The sequence below is a fragment of the Hyla sarda genome, chromosome 1 (genome assembly GCF_029499605.1).
Source record: "Hyla sarda isolate aHylSar1 chromosome 1, aHylSar1.hap1, whole genome shotgun sequence".
NCBI lineage: Eukaryota > Metazoa > Chordata > Amphibia > Anura > Hylidae > Hyla > Hyla sarda.
This window is the reverse complement of record NC_079189.1, coordinates 184,713,078-184,732,346: the sequence shown is the minus strand read 5'-3', so window position 1 is coordinate 184,732,346 and position 19,269 is coordinate 184,713,078. Positions and strand designations below refer to the sequence as shown.

General features: G+C 44.7%; 3 non-coding genes across 3 annotated transcripts; all 3 read left to right on the top strand.

Annotated features, from left to right (window-relative positions):
• The first annotated feature begins 898 nt into the window (after positions 1-898).
• On the top strand, positions 899-970 carry TRNAC-GCA (transfer RNA cysteine (anticodon GCA)). Its single transcript has one exon. It is a non-coding gene; the product is annotated as a tRNA-Cys (tRNA).
• A 7,870-nt stretch (positions 971-8,840) lies between these two features.
• TRNAC-GCA (transfer RNA cysteine (anticodon GCA)) lies at positions 8,841-8,912 on the top strand. Its single transcript has one exon. It is a non-coding gene; the product is annotated as a tRNA-Cys (tRNA).
• Positions 8,913-18,343: 9,431 nt separating this feature from the next.
• On the top strand, positions 18,344-18,415 carry TRNAC-GCA (transfer RNA cysteine (anticodon GCA)). Its single transcript has one exon. It is a non-coding gene; the product is annotated as a tRNA-Cys (tRNA).
• Positions 18,416-19,269: the final 854 nt, after the last annotated feature.

Here is a 19,269-nt window from a genome sequence, read left to right as displayed (position 1 = left end):
GCAACGATGACAGTGGTCTTGGCCTGTTTTGACAAAATGAGAAAATGCACAAAGGGGGGCTCGGACCTCAGACCGAGCTACTTCTTAGGCTTGCTATATCTACAATCCGAGCCCCCCTCTCTTTTTGGCACGCAGGGCACGCAGATGATAAGTACTGGAATGATTGAGAGCTTTAAATATATGTAACTTACAAACCTGTATAACTTTTTGGCACCAGTTGTTTTGACAAAAAGAGAAAATGCACAAAGGGAGGCTCGGACCTAACAAACCTGTATAACTTTTTGGCACCAGTTGTTTTGACAAAAAGAGAAAATGCACAAAGGGGGGCTCAGACCTCAGACCTCAGACCAAGCTACTTCTTAGGCTTGCTATATCTACAATTGGAGCCCCCCTCTCTTTTTGGCACGCAGGGCACGCAGATGATAAGTACTGGAACAATTGAGAGCTTTAAATGTATGTAACTTACAAATCTGTATAACTTTTTGGCACCTGTTGTTTTGACAAAAAGAGAAAATGCACAAAGGGGGGGCTCGAACCTAACAAACCTGTTTTCCTTTTTTGGCACCAGTTGTTTTGACAAAAAGAGAAAATGCACAAAGGGGGGCTCAAACCTAAGACCAAGCTACTTCTTAGGCTTGCTATATCTACAATTGGAGCCCCCCTCTCTTTTTGGCATGCAGGGCACGCAGATGATAAGTACTGGAACGATTGAGAGCTTTAAATGTATGTAACTTACAAATCTGTATAACTTTTTGACACCAGTTGATTTAAAAAAATAATTTCTTCCCACCTGTTCAGATACATTTGACTGGAACAGTACAGGCAAGCCGAAGAGCTAGTTCGGACTTAGGTTCGAATCCCCCCCTCTGTGCGTTTACACTAGAAAGCTTTGAGTTGCGGGGGTATAGCTCAGTGGTAGAGCATTTGACTGCAGATCAAGAGGTCCTTGGTTCAAATCCGAGTGCCCCTTAACACACATTTTTTTTGCTTTACAACTTAACCATATCCCACAAATGTAGTTTCTTGCAGAAAATCGCCTCATCCGGTCAATGAGCAGCCACCCTGGAGCGCAGAGGTTCAAGAGGTCCTTGGTTCAAATCCAAGTGCCTGCTAATGCATAATTTTTTCTTTACAGCTCAACCATATCTCATGTATGTAGTTTATTGCAAAAAATTTGCAATGTTGAGGTACAGACATTGCTAATTTTTTAGCAATAGCTCAGTGGTGGAGCATTGTGGTCAGGCAGAAAAGAACTATAGAACTTCTAAGGTTCAAATCTCCCCCCCCCCCCTCAAAACCCTCTCCTCCCTTCCTCTGTGCAGTTACTCTGTGTGCCAAAACAGGACAAGACCTTGGTCTCTGCATTTTGTTGCCAAGCAGCTCCCATGGCATTGTGGTTAGAGCTGCTTCCTTGGAGCGCAGAGGTTGTGAGTTCGAATCCTGTGAAGACCCTGATGATGGAAGATGTTAAATGAGATTGATCGTGAGAACCTGGGATGACTGGAGGATTGGAGAGCCATGGATCATGGGACTGAAAGATATCGATGGATGGACTGAGTCAAGCGGATGTCAAGGAGAGCAGATTAGAGAGCAGTGGGACTGGAGGAGATCGATGGACTGAGGAGAGGAGGCTCTCAAGGTAAGTGGTCAGAGAGTGTTGTGGGGTATTGTGGACGGTGATCCACTAGAATGGAGGATTCTAGGTTGTGGATCTACCAAAAGTGGTGTTGAAGCATGTGGGATGTTGAAAATATAAAGGTTGGAGTTTTTATTTGCTTTTTTTTTATTCCAATAAAATGGTCTCCCCTTCTACCAATCACCATTGCCTCCAGCCCTTCACTCCAAATACCACCACCACCACCCACTAACACCCGTACTACCTTCTTCCTCACCACTTCTCGATGCCCAACCATCAACCACTTCACACACACTTACCGTAACATCCATCGATTTCTCACTCCATCACCATGCTCTGCTGCCTGCCTCAGGGTCTTCACAGGATTTGAACTCACAACCTCTTTGCTCCAAGGCAGCAGCTCTAACCACTAGACCATGAAAGCTACCTGGAGACTGGCAACGATGACAGTGGTCTTGGCCTGTTGTGACAAAATGAGAAAATGCACAAAGGGGGGCTCGGACCTCAGACCGAGCTACTTCTTAGGCTTGCTATATCTACAATCCGAGCCGCCCTCTCTTTTTGGCACGCAGGGCACGCAGATGATAAGTACTGGAATGATTGAGAGCTTTAAATGTATGTAACTTACAAACCTGTATAACTTTTTGGCACCAGTTGTTTTGACAAAAAGAGAAAATGCACAAAGGGAGGCTCGGACCTAACAAACCTGTATAACTTTTTGGCACCAGTTGTTTTGACAAAAAGAGAAAATGCACAAAGGGGCTCAGACCTCAGACCAAGCTATGGCATTGTGGTTAGAGCTGCTGCCTTGGAGCGCAGAGGTTGTGAGTTCGAACCCTGTGATAACCCTGATGATGGAAGATGTTAAATGAGAATGATCGTGAGAACCTTGGATGACTGGAGGATTGGAGAGCCATGGATCATGGGACTGAAAGATATCGATGGATGGAATAAGTCAAGCGAATGTCAAGGAGAGCAGATTGGAGAGCAGTGGGACTGGAGGAGATCGATGGACTGAGGAGAGGAGGCTTTCAAGGTAAGTGGGCAGAGAGTGTTGTGGGGCATTGTGGACGGTGATCCACTAGAATGGAGGATTCTAGGTTGTGGATCTACCAAAAGTGGTGTTGAAGCATGTGGGATGTTGAAAATAAAAAGATGGCGGTTTTTATTTGCTTTTTTATTTTTATACCAATAAAATGGTCTCCCCTTCTACCAATCACCATTGCCTCCAGCCCTTCACTCCAACTACCACCACCACCACTCACTCTCACCCCAACAACCTACTTCTTCAGCACCTTCCTCCCCACCCACATCACATCCACTTCTCCATCACCTTCTCCATGCCCAACCATCAACCACTTCACACACACACTTACCTTAACATCCACCGATTTCTCACTCCATCACCATGCTCTGCTGCCAGCCTCAGGGTCTTCACAGGATTTGAACTCACAACCTCTTTGCTCCAAGGCAGCAGCTCTAACCACTAGACCATGAAAGCTACCTGGAAACTGGAAACTGGAAACTGGAAACTGGAAACTGGAAACTGGAAACTGGAAACTGGAAACTGGAAACTGGAAACTGGAAACTGGAAACTGGCAACGATGACTGTGGTCTTGGCCTGTTTTGACAAAATGAGAAAATGCACAAAGGGGGGCTCGGACCTCAGACCGAGCTACTTCTTAGGCTTGCTATATCTACAATCCGAGCCCCCCTCTTTTTTGGCACGCAGGGCACGCAGATGATAAGTACTGGAATGATTGAGAGCTTTAAATGTATGTAACTTACAAATCTGTATAACTTTTTGACACCAGTTGATTTAAAAAAATAATTTTTTCCCACCTGTTCAGATACATTTGACTGGAACAGTACAGGCAAGCCGAAGAGCTAGTTCGGACTTAGGTTCGAATCCCCCCTCTGTGCGTTTACACTGGAAAGCTTTGTGTTGCGGGGGTATAGCTCAGTAGTAGAGCATTTGACTGTAGATCAAGAGGACCTTGGTTCAAATCCGTGAGAACCTGGGATGACTGGAGAGCCATGGATCATGGGACTGAAAGATATCGATGGATGGACTGAGTCAAGCGGATGTCAAGGAGAGCAGATTGGAGAGCAGTGGGACTGGAGGAGATCGATGGACTGAGGAGAGGAGGCTTTCAAGGTAAGTGGTCAGAGAGTGTTGTGGGGTATTGTGGACGGTGATCCACTAGAATGGAGGATTCTAGGTTGTGGATCTACCAAAAGTGGTGTTGTGTCTGTTGTGGGATGTTGAAAATATAAAGGTGGGAGTTTTTATTTGCTTTTTTTTTTATTCCAATAAAATGGTCTCCCCTTCTACCAATCACCATTGCCTCCAGCCCTTCACTCCAACTACCACCACCACCACCACCCACTAACACCCCAACTACCTTCTTCCTCACCACTTCTCGATGCCCAACCATCAACCACTTCACACACACACACACACTTGCTAATTTTTTGACAAAAAGAGAAAATGCACAAAGGGGGGCTCAGACCTCAGACCAAGCTACTTCTTAGGCTTGCTATATCTACAATTGGAGCCCCCCTCTCTTTTTGGCACGCAGGGCACGCAGATGATAAGTACTGGAACGATTGAGAGCTTAAAATGTATGTAACTTACAAATCTATATAACTTTTTGGCACCTGTTGTTTTGACAAAAAGAGAAAATGCACAAAGGGGGGGCTCGAACCTAACAAACCTGTTTTCCTTTTTTGGCAACAGTTGTTTTGACAAAAAGAGAAAATGCACAAAGGGGGGCTCAAACCTAAGACCAAGCTACTTCTTAGGCTTGCTATATCTACAATTGGAGCCCCCCTCTCTTTTTGGCATGCAGGGCACGCAGATGATAAGTACTGGAACGATTGAGAGCTTTAAATGTATGTAACTTACAAATCTGTATAACTTTTTGGCACCTGTTGTTTTGACAAAAAGAGAAAATGCACAAAGGGGGGGCTCGAACCTAACAAACCTGTATAACTTTTTGGCACCAGTTGTTTTGACAAAAAGAGAAAATGCACAAAGGGGGGCTCAAACCTAAGACCAAGCTACTTCTTAGGCTTGCTATATCTACAATCCGAGCCCCCCTCTCTTTTTGGCATGCAGGGCACGCAGATGATAAGTATTGGAACGATTGAGAGCTTTAAATGTATGTAACTTACAAATCTGTATAAATTTTTGACACCAGTTGATTTAAAAAAATATTTTTTTCCCACCTGTTCAGATACATTTGACTGGAACAGTACAGGCAAGCCGAAGAGCTAGTTCGGACTTAGGTTCGAATCCCCCCCTCTGTGCGTTTACACTGGAAAGCTTTGTGTTGCGGGGTATAGCTCAGTTGTAGAGCATTTGACTGCAGATCAAGAGGTCCTTGGTTCAAATCCCAGTGCCCCCTAACACACATTTTTTTGCTTTACAACTTAACCATATCCCACAAATTTCTTGCAGAAAATCGCCTCATCCAGTCAATGAGCAGCCACCCTGGAGCGCAGAGGTTCAAGAGGTCCTTGGTTCAAATCCAAGTGCCTGCTAATGCATAATTTTTTCTTTACAGCTCAACCATATCTCATGTATGTAGTTTATTGCAAAAAAATTGCAATGTTGAGGTACAGACATTGCTAATTTTTTAGCAATAGCTCAGTGGTGGAGCATTGTGGTCAGGCAGAAAAGAACTATAGAACTTCTAAGGTTCAAATCTCCCCCCCCCCCCCATCAAAACCCTCTCCTCCCTTCCTCTGTGCAGGTACTCTGTGTGCCAAAACAGGACAAGACCTTGGTCTCTGCATTTTGTTGCCAAGCAGCTCCCATGGCATTGTGGTTAGAGCTGCTGCCTTGGAGCGCAGAGGTTGTGAGTTCGAATCCTGTGAAGACCCTGATGATGGAAGATGTTAAATGAGATTGATCGTGAGAACCTGGGATGACTGGAGGATTGGAGAGCCATGGATCATGGGACTGAAAGATATCGATGGATTTACTGAGTCAAGCGGATGTCAAGGAGAGCAGATTGGAGAGCAGTGGGACTGGAGGAGATCGATGGACTGAGGAGAGGAGGCTTTCAAGGTAAGTGGTCAGAGAGTGTTGTAGGGCATTGTGGTCGGTGATCCACGAGAATGGAGGATTCTAGGTTGTGGATCTACCAAAAGTGGTGTTGTGTCTGTTGAAGGATGTTGAAAATAAAAAGGTGGGGGTTTTTATTTGCATTTTTTTTATACCAATAAAATGGTCTCCCCTTCTACCAACCATCAACCACTTCACACACACACTTACCTTAACATCCACCAATTTCTCACTCCATCATCATGCTCTGCTGCCAGCCTCAGGGTCTTCACAGGATTTGAACTCACAACCTCTTTGCTCCAAGGCAGCAGCTCTAACCACTAGACCATGAAAGCTACCTGGAAACTGGCAACGATGACAGTGGTCTTGGCCTGTTTTGACAAAATGAGAAAATGCACAAAGGGGGGCTCGGACCTCAGACCAAGCTACTTCTTAGGCTTGCTATATCTACAATCCGAGCCCCCCTCTCTTTTTGGCACGCAGGGCACGCAGATGATAAGTACTGGAATGATTGAGAGCTTTAAATGTATGTAACTTACAAACCTGTATAACTTTTTGGCACCAGTTGTTTTGACAAAAAGAGAAAATGCACAAAGGGAGGCTCGGACCTGACAAACCTGTATAACTTTTTGGCACCAGTTGTTTTGACAAAAAGAGAAAATGCACAAAGGGGGGCTCAGACCTCAGACCAAGCTACTTCTTAGGCTTGCTATATCTACAATTGGAGCCCCCCTCTCTTTTTGGCATGCAGGGCACGCAGATGATAAGTACTGGAACGATTGAGAGCTTTAAATGTATGTAACTTACAAATCTGTATAACTTTTTGGCACCTGTTGTTTTGACAAAAAGAGAAAATGCACAAAGGGGGGGCTCGAACCTAACAAACCTGTATAACTTTTTGGCACCAGTTGTTTTGACAAAAAGAGAAAATGCACAAAGGGGGGCTCAAACCTAAGACCAAGCTACTTCTTAGGCTTGCTATATCTACAATCCGAGCCCCCCTCTCTTTTTGGCATGCAGGGCACGCAGATGATAAGTATTGGAACGATTGAGAGCTTTAAATGTATGTAACTTACAAATCTGTATAAATTTTTGACACCAGTTGATTTAAAAAAATATTTTTTTCCCACCTGTTCAGATACATTTGACTGGAACAGTACAGGCAAGCCGAAGAGCTAGTTCGGACTTAGGTTCGAATCCCCCCCTCTGTGCGTTTACACTGGAAAGCTTTGTGTTGCGGGGTATAGCTCAGTTGTAGAGCATTTGACTGCAGATCAAGAGGTCCTTGGTTCAAATCCCAGTGCCCCCTAACACACATTTTTTTGCTTTACAACTTAACCATATCCCACAAATTTCTTGCAGAAAATCGCCTCATCCAGTCAATGAGCAGCCACCCTGGAGCGCAGAGGTTCAAGAGGTCCTTGGTTCAAATCCAAGTGCCTGCTAATGCATAATTTTTTCTTTACAGCTCAACCATATCTCATGTATGTAGTTTATTGCAAAAAAATTGCAATGTTGAGGTACAGACATTGCTAATTTTTTAGCAATAGCTCAGTGGTGGAGCATTGTGGTCAGGCAGAAAAGAACTATAGAACTTCTAAGGTTCAAATCTCCCCCCCCCCCCATCAAAACCCTCTCCTCCCTTCCTCTGTGCAGGTACTCTGTGTGCCAAAACAGGACAAGACCTTGGTCTCTGCATTTTGTTGCCAAGCAGCTCCCATGGCATTGTGGTTAGAGCTGCTGCCTTGGAGCGCAGAGGTTGTGAGTTCGAATCCTGTGAAGACCCTGATGATGGAAGATGTTAAATGAGATTGATCGTGAGAACCTGGGATGACTGGAGGATTGGAGAGCCATGGATCATGGGACTGAAAGATATCGATGGATTTACTGAGTCAAGCGGATGTCAAGGAGAGCAGATTGGAGAGCAGTGGGACTGGAGGAGATCGATGGACTGAGGAGAGGAGGCTTTCAAGGTAAGTGGTCAGAGAGTGTTGTAGGGCATTGTGGTCGGTGATCCACGAGAATGGAGGATTCTAGGTTGTGGATCTACCAAAAGTGGTGTTGTGTCTGTTGAAGGATGTTGAAAATAAAAAGGTGGGGGTTTTTATTTGCATTTTTTTTATACCAATAAAATGGTCTCCCCTTCTACCAACCATCAACCACTTCACACACACACTTACCTTAACATCCACCAATTTCTCACTCCATCATCATGCTCTGCTGCCAGCCTCAGGGTCTTCACAGGATTTGAACTCACAACCTCTTTGCTCCAAGGCAGCAGCTCTAACCACTAGACCATGAAAGCTACCTGGAAACTGGCAACGATGACAGTGGTCTTGGCCTGTTTTGACAAAATGAGAAAATGCACAAAGGGGGGCTCGGACCTCAGACCAAGCTACTTCTTAGGCTTGCTATATCTACAATCCGAGCCCCCCTCTCTTTTTGGCACGCAGGGCACGCAGATGATAAGTACTGGAATGATTGAGAGCTTTAAATGTATGTAACTTACAAACCTGTATAACTTTTTGGCACCAGTTGTTTTGACAAAAAGAGAAAATGCACAAAGGGAGGCTCGGACCTGACAAACCTGTATAACTTTTTGGCACCAGTTGTTTTGACAAAAAGAGAAAATGCACAAAGGGGGGCTCAGACCTCAGACCAAGCTACTTCTTAGGCTTGCTATATCTACAATTGGAGCCCCCCTCTCTTTTTGGCACGCAGGGCACGCAGATGATAAGTACTGGAACGATTGAGAGCTTAAAATGTATGTAACTTACAATCTATATAACTTTTTGGCACCTGTTGTTTTGTCAAAAAGAGAAAATGCACAAAGGGGGGCTCAAACCTAAGACCAAGCTACTTCTTAGGCTTGCTATATCTACAATTGGAGCCCCCCTCTCTTTTTGGCACGCAGGGCACGCAGATGATAAGTACTGGAACGATTGAGAGCTTTAAATGTATGTAACTTACAAATCTGTATAACTTTTTGACACCAGTTGATTTAAAAAAAATAATTTTGTCCCACCTGTTCAGATACATTTGACTGGAACAGTACAGGCAAGTCGAAGAGCTAATTCGGACTTAGGTTCGAATCCCCCCTCTGTGCGTTTACACTGGCAAGCTACGTGTTGCGGGAGTATAGCTCAGTGGTAGAGCATTTGACTGCAGATCAAGACGTCCTTGGTTCAAATCCAAGTGCCCCCTGACACACATTTTTGCTTTACAACTTAACCATATCCCACAAATGTAGTTTCTTGCAGAAAATCGCCTCATCCAGTCAATGAGCAGCCACCCTGGAGCGCAGAGGTTCAAGAGGTCCTTAGTTCAAATCCAAGTGCCTGCTAATGCATAATTTTTTCTTTACAGCTCAAGGCAGAAAAGAACTATAGAACTTCTCAGGTTCAAATCTCCACCCCCCCCTCAAAACCTTCTCCTCCCTTCCTCTGTGCAGTTACTCTGTGTGCCAAAACAGGACAAGACCTTGGTCTCTGCATTTTGTTGTGAAGCAGCTCCCATGGCATTGTGGTTAGAGCTGCTGCCTTGGAGCGCAGAGGTTGTGAGTTCGAATCCTGTGAAAACCCTGTTGATGGAAGATGTTAAATGAGAATGATCGTTAGAACCTTGGATGACTGGAGGATTGGAGAGCCATGGATCATGGGACTGAAAGATATCGATGGATGGAATAAGTCAAGCGGATGTCAAGGAGAGCAGATTGGAGAGCAGTGGGACTGGAGGAGATCGATGGACTGAGGAGAGGAGGCTTTCAAGGTAAGTGGTCAGAGAGTGTTGTGGGGCATTGTGGACGGTGATCCACTAGAATGGAGGATTTTAGGTTGTGGATCTACCAAAAGTGGTGTTGTGTCTGTTGTGGGATGTTGAAAATAAAAAGGTGGGGGTTTTTATTTGCTTTTTTATTTATACCAATACAATGGTCTCCCCTTCTACCAATCACCATTGCCTCCAGCCCTTCACTCCAACTACCACCACCACCACTCACTAACACCCCAACTACCTTCTTCCTCAGCACCTTCCTCCCCACCCACATCACATCCACTTCTCCATCACCTTCTGGATGCCCAACCATCAACCACTTCACACACAAACACTTACCTTAACATCCACCAATTTCTCACTCCATCACCATGCTCTGCTGCCAGCCTCAGGGCCTTCACAGGATTTGAACTCACAACCTCTTTGCTCCAAGGCAGCAGCTCTAACCACTAGACCATGAAAGCTACATGGAAACCGGCAACGATGACAGTGGTCTTGGCCTGTTTTGACAAAATGAGAAAATGCACAAAGGGGGGCTCAAACCTAAGACCAAGCTACTTCTTAGGCTTGCTATATCTACAATTGGAGCCCCCCTCTCTTTTTGGCACGCAGGGCACGCAGATGATAAGTATTGGAACGATTGAGAGCTTTAAATGTATGTAACTTACAAATCTGTATAACTTTTTGACACCAGTTGATTTAAAAAAATATTTTTTTCCCACCTGTTCAGATACATTTGACTGGAACAGTACAGGCAAGCCGAAGAGCTAGTTCGGACTTAGGTTCGAATCCCCCCCTCTGTGCGTTTACACTGGAAAGCTTTGTGTTGTGGGGGTATAGCTCAGTTGTAGAGCATTTGACTGCAGAACAAGAGGTCCTTGGTTCAAATCCGAGTGCCCCCTAACAAAATTTTTTTTGCTTTACAACTTAACCATATCCCACAAATTTCTTGCAGAAAATCGCCTCATCCAGTCAATGAGCAGCCACCCTGGAGCGCAGAGGTTCAAGAGGTCCTTTATTCAAATCCAAGTGCCTGCTAATGCATAATTTTTTCTTTACAGCTCAACCATATCTCATGTATGTAGTTTATTGCAAAAAATTTGCAATGTTGAGGTACAGATATTGCTAATTTTTTAGCAATAGTTCAGTGGTGGAGCATTGTGGTCAGGCAGAAAAGAACTATAGAACTTCTAAGGTTCAAATCTCCCCCCCCCCTCAAAACCCTCTCCTCTCTTCCTCTGTGCAGTTACTCTGTGTGCCAAAACAGGACAAGACCTTGGTCTCTGCATTTTGTTGCCAAGCAGCTCCCATGGCATTGTGGTTAGAGCTGCTGCCTTGGGGCGCAGAGGTTGTGAGTTCGAATCCTGTGAAGATCCTGATGATGGAAGATGTTGAATGAGATTGATCGTGAGAACCTGGGATGACTGGAGGATTGGAGAGCCATGGATCATGGGACTGAAAGATATCGATGGATGGACTGAGTCAAGCGGATGTCAAGGAGAGCAGATTGGAGAGCAGTGGGACTGGAGGAGATTGATAGACTGAGGAGAGGAGGCTTTCAAGGTAAGTGGTCAGAGAGTGTTGTGGGGCATTGTGGACGGTGATCCACTAGAATGGAGGATTCTAGGTTGTGGATCTACCAAAAGTGGTGTTGTGTCTGTTGTGGGATGTTGAAAATAAGAAGGTGGGGGGTTTTATTTATACCAACTTTTTGACACCAGTTGATTTAAAAAAATATTTTTTTCCCACCTGTTCAGATACATTTGACTGGAACAGTACAGGCAAGCCGAAGAGCTAGTTCGGACTTAGGTTCGAATCCCCCCCCTCTGTGCGTTTACACTGGATAGCTTTGTGTTGCGGGGGTATAGCTCAGTTGTAGAGCATTTGACTGCAGAACAAGAGGTCCTTGGTTCAAATCCGAGTGCCCCCTAACAAAATTTTTTTTGCTTTACAACTTAACCATATCCCACAAATTTCTTGCAGAAAATCGCCTCATCCAGTCAATGAGCAGCCACCCTGGAGCGCAGAGGTTCAAGAGGTCCTTTATTCAAATCCAAGTGCCTGCTAATGCATAATTTTTTCTTTACAGCTCAACCATATCTCATGTATGTAGTTTATTGCAAAAAATTTGCAATGTTGAGGTACAGATATTGCTAATTTTTTAGCAATAGCTCAGTGGTGGAGCATTGTGGTCAGGCAGAAAAGAACTATAGAACTTCTAAGGTTCAAATCTCCCCCCCCCTCAAAACCCTCTCCTCTCTTCCTCTGTGCAGTTACTCTGTGTGCCAAAACAGGACAAGACCTTTGTCTCTGCATTTTGTTGCCAAGCAGCTCCCATGGCATTGTGGTTAGAGCTGCTGCCTTGGGGCGCAGAGGTTGTGAGTTTGAATCCTGTGAAGATCCTGATGATGGAATATGTTAAATGAGATTGATCGTGAGAACCTGGGATGACTGGAGGATTGGAGAGCCATGGATCATGGGACTGAAAGATATCGATGGATGGACTGAGTCAAGCGGATGTCAAGGAGAGCAGATTGGAGAGCAGTGGGACTGGAGGAGATCGATGGACTGAAGAGAGGAGGCTTTCAAGGTAAGTGGTCAGAGAGTGTTGTGGGGCATTGTGGACGGTGATCCACTAGAATGGAGGATTCTAGGTTGTGGATCTACCAAAATTGGTGTTGTGTCTGTTGTGGGATGTTGAAAATAAAAAGGTGGGGGTTTTTATTTATACCAATAAAATGGTCTCCCCTTCTACCAATCACCATTGCCTCCAGCCCTTCACTCCAACTACCACCACCACTCACTCACACCCAAACGACCTTCTTCCTCAGCACCTTCCTCCCCACCCACATCACATCCACTTCTCCATCACCTTCTGGATGCCCAACCATCAACCACTTCACACACACACACACTTACCTTAACATTCACCGATTTCTCACTCCATCACCATGCTCTGCTGCCAGCCTCAGGGTCTTCACAGGATTTGAACTCACAACCTCTTTGCTCCAAGGCAGCAGCTCTAACCACTAGACCATGAAAGCTACATGGAAACTGGCAACGATGACAGTGGTCTTGGCCTGTTTTGACAAAATGAGAAAATGCACAAAGGGGGGCTCGGACCTCAGACCGAGCTACTTCTTAGGCTTGCTATATCTACAATCCGAGCCCCCCTCTTTTTTGGCACGCAGGGCACGCAGATGATAAGTACTGGAATGATTGAGAGCTTTAAATGTATGTAACTTACAAACCTGTATAACTTTTTGGCACCAGTTGATTTGACAAAAAGAGAAAATGCACAAAGGGAGGCTCGGACCTAACAAACCTGTATAACTTTTTGGCACCAGTTGTTTTGACAAAAAGAGAAAATGCACAAAGGGGCGCTCAGACCTCAGACCAAGCTACTTCTTAGGCTTGCTATATCTACAATTGGAGCCCCCCTCTCTTTTTGGCACGCAGGGCACGCAGATGACAAGTACTGGAACGATTGAGAGCTTTAAATGTATGTAACTTACAAATCTGTATAACTTTTTGGCACCTGTTGTTTTGACAAAAAGAGAAAATGCAGAAAGGGGGGGCTCGAACCTAACAAACCTGTATAACTTTTTGGCACCAGTTGTTTTGACAAAAAGAGAAAATGCACAAAGGGGGGCTCAAACCTAAGACCAAGCTACTTCTTAGGCTTGCTATATCTACAATTGGAGCCCCCCTCTCTTTTTGGCACGCAGGGCACGCAGATGATAAGTATTGGAACGATTGAGAGCTTTAAATGTATGTAACTTACAAATCTGTATAACTTTTTGACACCAGTTGATTTAAAAAAATATTTTTTTCCCACCTGTTCAGATACATTTGACTGGAACAGTACAGGCAAGCCGAAGAGCTAGTTCGGACTTAGGTTCGAATCCCCCCCTCTGTGCGTTTACACTGGAAAGCTTTGTGTTGTGGGGGTATAGCTCAGTTGTAGAGCATTTGACTGCAGAACAAGAGGTCCTTGGTTCAAATCCGAGTGCCCCCTAACAAAATTTTTTTTGCTTTACAACTTAACCATATCCCACAAATTTCTTGCAGAAAATCGCCTCATCCAGTCAATGAGCAGCCACCCTGGAGCGCAGAGGTTCAAGAGGTCCTTTATTCAAATCCAAGTGCCTGCTAATGCATAATTTTTTTCTTTACAGCTCAACCATATCTCATGTATGTAGTTTATTGCAAAAAATTTGCAATGTTGAGGTACAGATATTGCTAATTTTTTAGCAATAGCTCAGTGGTGGAGCATTGTGGTCAGGCAGAAAAGAACTATAGAACTTCTAAGGTTCAAATCTCCCCCCCCCCCTCAAAACCCTCTCCTCTCTTCCTCTGTGCAGTTACTCTGTGTGCCAAAACAGGACAAGACCTTGGTCTCTGCATTTTGTTGCCAAGCAGCTCCCATGGCATTGTGGTTAGAGCTGCTGCCTTGGGGCGCAGAGGTTGTGAGTTCGAATCCTGTGAAGATCCTGATGATGGAAGATGTTGAATGAGATTGATCGTGAGAACCTGGGATGACTGGAGGATTGGAGAGCCATGGATCATGGGACTGAAAGATATCGATGGATGGACTGAGTCAAGCGGATGTCAAGGAGAGCAGATTGGAGAGCAGTGGGACTGGAGGAGATCGATGGACTGAGGAGAGGAGGCTTTCAAGGTAAGTGGTCAGAGAGTGTTGTGGGGCATTGTGGACGGTGATCCACTAGAATGGAGGATTCTAGGTTGTGGATCTACCAAAAGTGGTGTTGTGTCTGTTGTGGGATGTTGAAAATAAGAAGGTGGGGGGTTTTATTTATACCAACTTTTATTTATTTATACCAAGTGCCTGCTAATGCATAATTTTTTCTTTACAGCTCAACCATATCTCATGTATGTAGTTTATTGCAAAAAATTTGCAATGTTGAGGTACAGATATTGCTAATTTTTTAGCAATAGCTCAGTGGTGGAGCATTGTGGTCAGGCAGAAAAGAACTATAGAACTTCTAAGGTTCAAATCTCCCCCCCCCCTCAAAACCCTCTCCTCTCTTCCTCTGTGCAGTTACTCTGTGTGCCAAAACAGGACAAGACCTTGGTCTCTGCATTTTGTTGCCAAGCAGCTCCCATGGCATTGTGGTTAGAGCTGCTGCCTTGGGGCGCAGAGGTTGTGAGTTTGAATCCTGTGAAGATCCTGATGATGGAATATGTTAAATGAGATTGATCGTGAGAACCTGGGATGACTGGAGGATTGGAGAGCCATGGATCATGGGACTGAAAGATATCGATGGATGGACTGAGTCAAGCGGATGTCAAGGAGAGCAGATTGGAGAGCAGTGGGACTGGAGGAGATCGATGGACTGAGGAGAGGAGGCTTTCAAGGTAAGTGGTCAGAGAGTGTTGTGGGGCATTGTGGACGGTGATCCACTAGAATGGAGGATTCTAGGTTGTGGATCTACCAAAAGTGGTGTTGTGTCTGTTGTGGGATGTTGAAAATAAAAAGGTGCGGGTTTTTATTTATACCAATAAAATGGTCTCCCCTTCTACCAATCACCATTGCCTTCACTCCAACTACCACCACCACCCACTCACACCCCAACGACCTTCTTCCTCAGCACCTTCCTCCCCACCCACATCACATCCACTTCTCCATCACCTTCTGGATGCCCAACCATCAACCACTTCACACACACACACTTACCTTAACATTCACCGATTTCTCACTCCATCACCATGCTCTGCTGCCAGCCTCAGGGTCTTCACAGGATTTGAACTCACAACCTCTTTGCTCCAAGGCAGCATCTCTAACCACTAGACCATGAAAGCTACATGGAAACTGGCAATGATGACAGTGGTCTTGGCCTGTTTTGACAAAATGAGAAAATGCACAAAGGGGGGCTCGGACCTCAGACCGAGCTACTTCTTAGGCTTGCTATATCTACAATCCGAGCCCCCCTCTTTTTTGGCACGCAGGGCACGCAGATGATAAGTACTGGAATGATTGAGAGCTTTAAATGTATGTAACTTACAAACCTGTATAACTTTTTGGCACCAGTTGTTTTGACAAAAAGAGAAAATGCACAAAGGGAGGCTCGGACCTAACAAACCTGTATAACTTTTTGGCAACAGTTGTTTTGACAAAAAGAGAAAATGCACAAAGGGGCGCTCAGACCTCAGACCAAGCTACTTCTTAGGCTTGCTATATCTACAATTGGAGCCCCCCTCTCTTTTTGGCACGCAGGGCACGCAGATGACAAGTACTGGAACGATTGAGAGCTTTAAATGTATGTAACTTACAAATCTGTATAACTTTTTGGCACCTGTTGTTTTGACAAAAAGAGAAAATGCAGAAAGGGGGGGCTCGAACCTAACAAACCTGTATAACTTTTTGGCACCAGTTGTTTTGACAAAAAGAGAAAATGCACAAAGGGGGGCTCAAACCTAAGACCAAGCTACTTCTTAGGCTTGCTATATCTACAATTGGAGCCCCCCTCTCTTTTTGGCACGCAGGGCACGCAGATGATAAGTATTGGAACAATTGAGAGCTTTAAATGTATGTAACTTACAAATCTGTATAACTTTTTGACACCAGTTGATTTAAAAAAATATTTTTTTCCCACCTGTTCAGATACATTTGACTGGAACAGTACAGGCAAGCCGAAGAGCTAGTTCGGACTTAGGTTCGAATCCCCCCCTCTGTGCGTTTACACTGGAAAGCTTTGTGTTGCGGGGGTATAGCTCAGTTGTAGAGCATTTGACTGCAGAACAAGAGGTCCTTGGTTCAAATCCGAGTGCCCCCTAACAAAATTTTTTTTGCTTTACAACTTAACCATATCCCACAAATTTCTTGCAGAAAATCGCCTCATCCAGTCAATGAGCAGCCACCCTGGAGCGCAGAGGTTCAAGAGGTCCTTTATTCAAATCCAAGTGCCTGCTAATGCATAATTTTTTCTTTACAGCTCAACCATATCTCATGTATGTAGTTTATTGCAAAAAATTTGCAATGTTGAGGTACAGATATTGCTAATTTTTTAGCAATAGCTCAGTGGTGGAGCATTGTGGTCAGGCAGAAAAGAACTATAGAACTTCTAAGGTTCAAATCTCCCCCCCCCCTCAAAACCCTCTCCTCTCTTCCTCTGTGCAGTTACTCTGTGTGCCAAAACAGGACAAGACCTTGGTCTCTGCATTTTGTTGCCAAGCAGCTCCCATGGCATTGTGGTTAGAGCTGCTGCCTTGGGGCGCAGAGGTTGTGAGTTTGAATCCTGTGAAGATCCTGATGATGGAATATGTTAAATGAGATTGATCGTGAGAACCTGGGATGACTGGAGGATTGGAGAGCCATGGATCATGGGACTGAAAGATATCGATGGATGGACTGAGTCAAGCGGATGTCAAGGAGAGCAGTGGGACTGGAGGAGATCGATGGACTGAGGAGAGGAGGCTTTCAAGGTAAGTGGTCAGAGAGTGTTGTGGGGCATTGTGGACGGTGATCCACTAGAATGGAGGATTCTAGGTTTTGGATCTACCAAAAGTGGTGTTGTGTCTGTTGTGGGATGTTGAAAATATAAAGGTGGGGGTTTTTATTTGCTTTTTTTTTTTATACCAATAAAATGGTCTCCCCTTTTACCAATCACCATTGCCTCCAGCCCTTCACTCCAACTACCACCACCACCACTCACTAACACCCCAACTACCTTCTTCCTCAGCACCTTCCTCCCCACCCACTTCTCCATCACCTTCTGGATGCCCAACCATCAACCACTTCACACACACACTTACCTTAACATCCACCGATTTCTCACTCCATCACCATGCTCTGCTGCCAGCCTCAGGGTCTTCACAGGATTTGAACTCACAACCTCTTTGCTCCAAAGCAGCAGCTCTAACCACTAGACCATGAAAGCTACCTGGAAACTGGAAACTGGAAACTGGAAACTGGAAACTGGAAACTGGAAACTGGAAACTGGAAACTGGAAACTGGCAACGATGACAGTGGTCTTGGCCTGTTTTGACAAAATGAGAAAATGCACAAAGGGGGGCTCGGACCTCAGACCGAGCTACTTCTTAGGCTTGCTATATCTACAATCCGAGCCCCCCTCTCTTTTTGGCACGCAGGGCACGCAGATGATAAGTACTGGAATGATTGAGAGCTTTAAATGTATGTAACTTACAAACCTGTATAACTTTTTGGCACCAGTTGTTTTGACAAAAAGAGAAAATGCACAAAGGGAGGCTCGGACCTAACAAACCTGTATAACTTTTTGGCACCAGTTGTTTTGACAAAAAGAGAAAATGCACAAAGGGGCTCAGACCTCAGACCAAGCTACTTCTTAGGCTTGATATATCTACAATTGGAGCCCCCCTCTCTTTTTGGCACGCAGGGCACGCAGATGATAAGTACTGGAACGATTGAGAGCTTTAAATGTATGTAACTTACAAATCTGTATAACTTTTTGGCACCTGTTGTTTTGACAAAAAGAGAAAATGCAGAAAGGGGGGGCTCGAACCTAACAAACCTGTATAACTTTTTGGCACCAGTTGTTTTGACAAAAAGAGAAAATGCACAAAGGGTGGCTCAGACCTCAGAACAAGCTACTTCTTAGGCTTGCTATATCTAGAATTGGAGCCCCCCTCTCTTTTTGGCACGCAGGGCACGCAGATGATAAGTACTGGAACGATTGAGAGCTTTAAATGTATGTAACTTACAAATCTGTATAACTTTTTGACACCAGTTGATTTAAAAAAATAATTTTTTCCCACCTGTTCAGATACATTTGACTGGAACAGTACAGGCAAGCCGAAGAGCTAATTCGGACTTAGGTTCGAATCCCCCCTCTGTGCGTTTACACTGGCAAGCTTTGTGTTGCGGGGGTATAGCTCAGTGGTAGAGCATTTGACTGCAGATCAAGAGGTCCTTGGTTCAAATCCAAGTGCCCCCTAACACACATTTTTTTGCTTTACAACTTAACCATATCCCACAAATGTAGTTTCTTGCAGAAAATCGCCTCATCCAGTCAATGAGCAGCCACCCTGGAGCGCAGAGGTTCAAGAGGTCCTTAGTTCAAATCCAAGTGCCTGCTAATGCATAATTTTTTCTTTACAGCTCAACCATATCATAAGGCTTGCTATATCTACAATTGGAGCCCCCCTCTCTTTTTGGCACGCAGGGCACGCAGATGATAAGTACTGGAACGATTGAGAGCTTTAAATGTATGTAACTTACAAATCTGTATAACTTTTTGACAACAGTTTATTTAAAAAAATAATTTTTTCCCACCTGTTCAGATACATTTGACTGGAACAGTACAGGCAAGCCGAAGAGCTAGTTCGGACTTAGGTTCGAATCCCCCATCTGTGCGTTTACACTGGAAAGCTTTGTGTTGCTGGGGTATAGCTCAGTGGTAGAGCATTTGACTGCAGATCAAGAGGTTCTTGGTTCAAATCCGAGTGCCCCCTAGCACAAATTTTTTTGCTTTACAACTTAACCATATCCCACAAATGTAGTTTCTTGCAGAAAATCACCTCATCCAGTCAATGAGCAGCCACCCTGGAGCGCAGAGGTTCAAGAGGTCCTTGGTTCAAATCCAAGTGCCTGCTAATGCATAATTTTTTCTTTACAGCTCAACCATATCTCATGTATGTAGTTTATTGCAAAAAATTTGCAATGTTGAGGTACAGACATTGTTAATTTTTTAGCAATAGCTCAGTGGTGGAGCATTGTGGTCAGGCAGAAAAGAACTATAGAACTTCTAAGGTTCAAATCTCCCCCCCCCCCCTCAAAACCCTCTCCTCC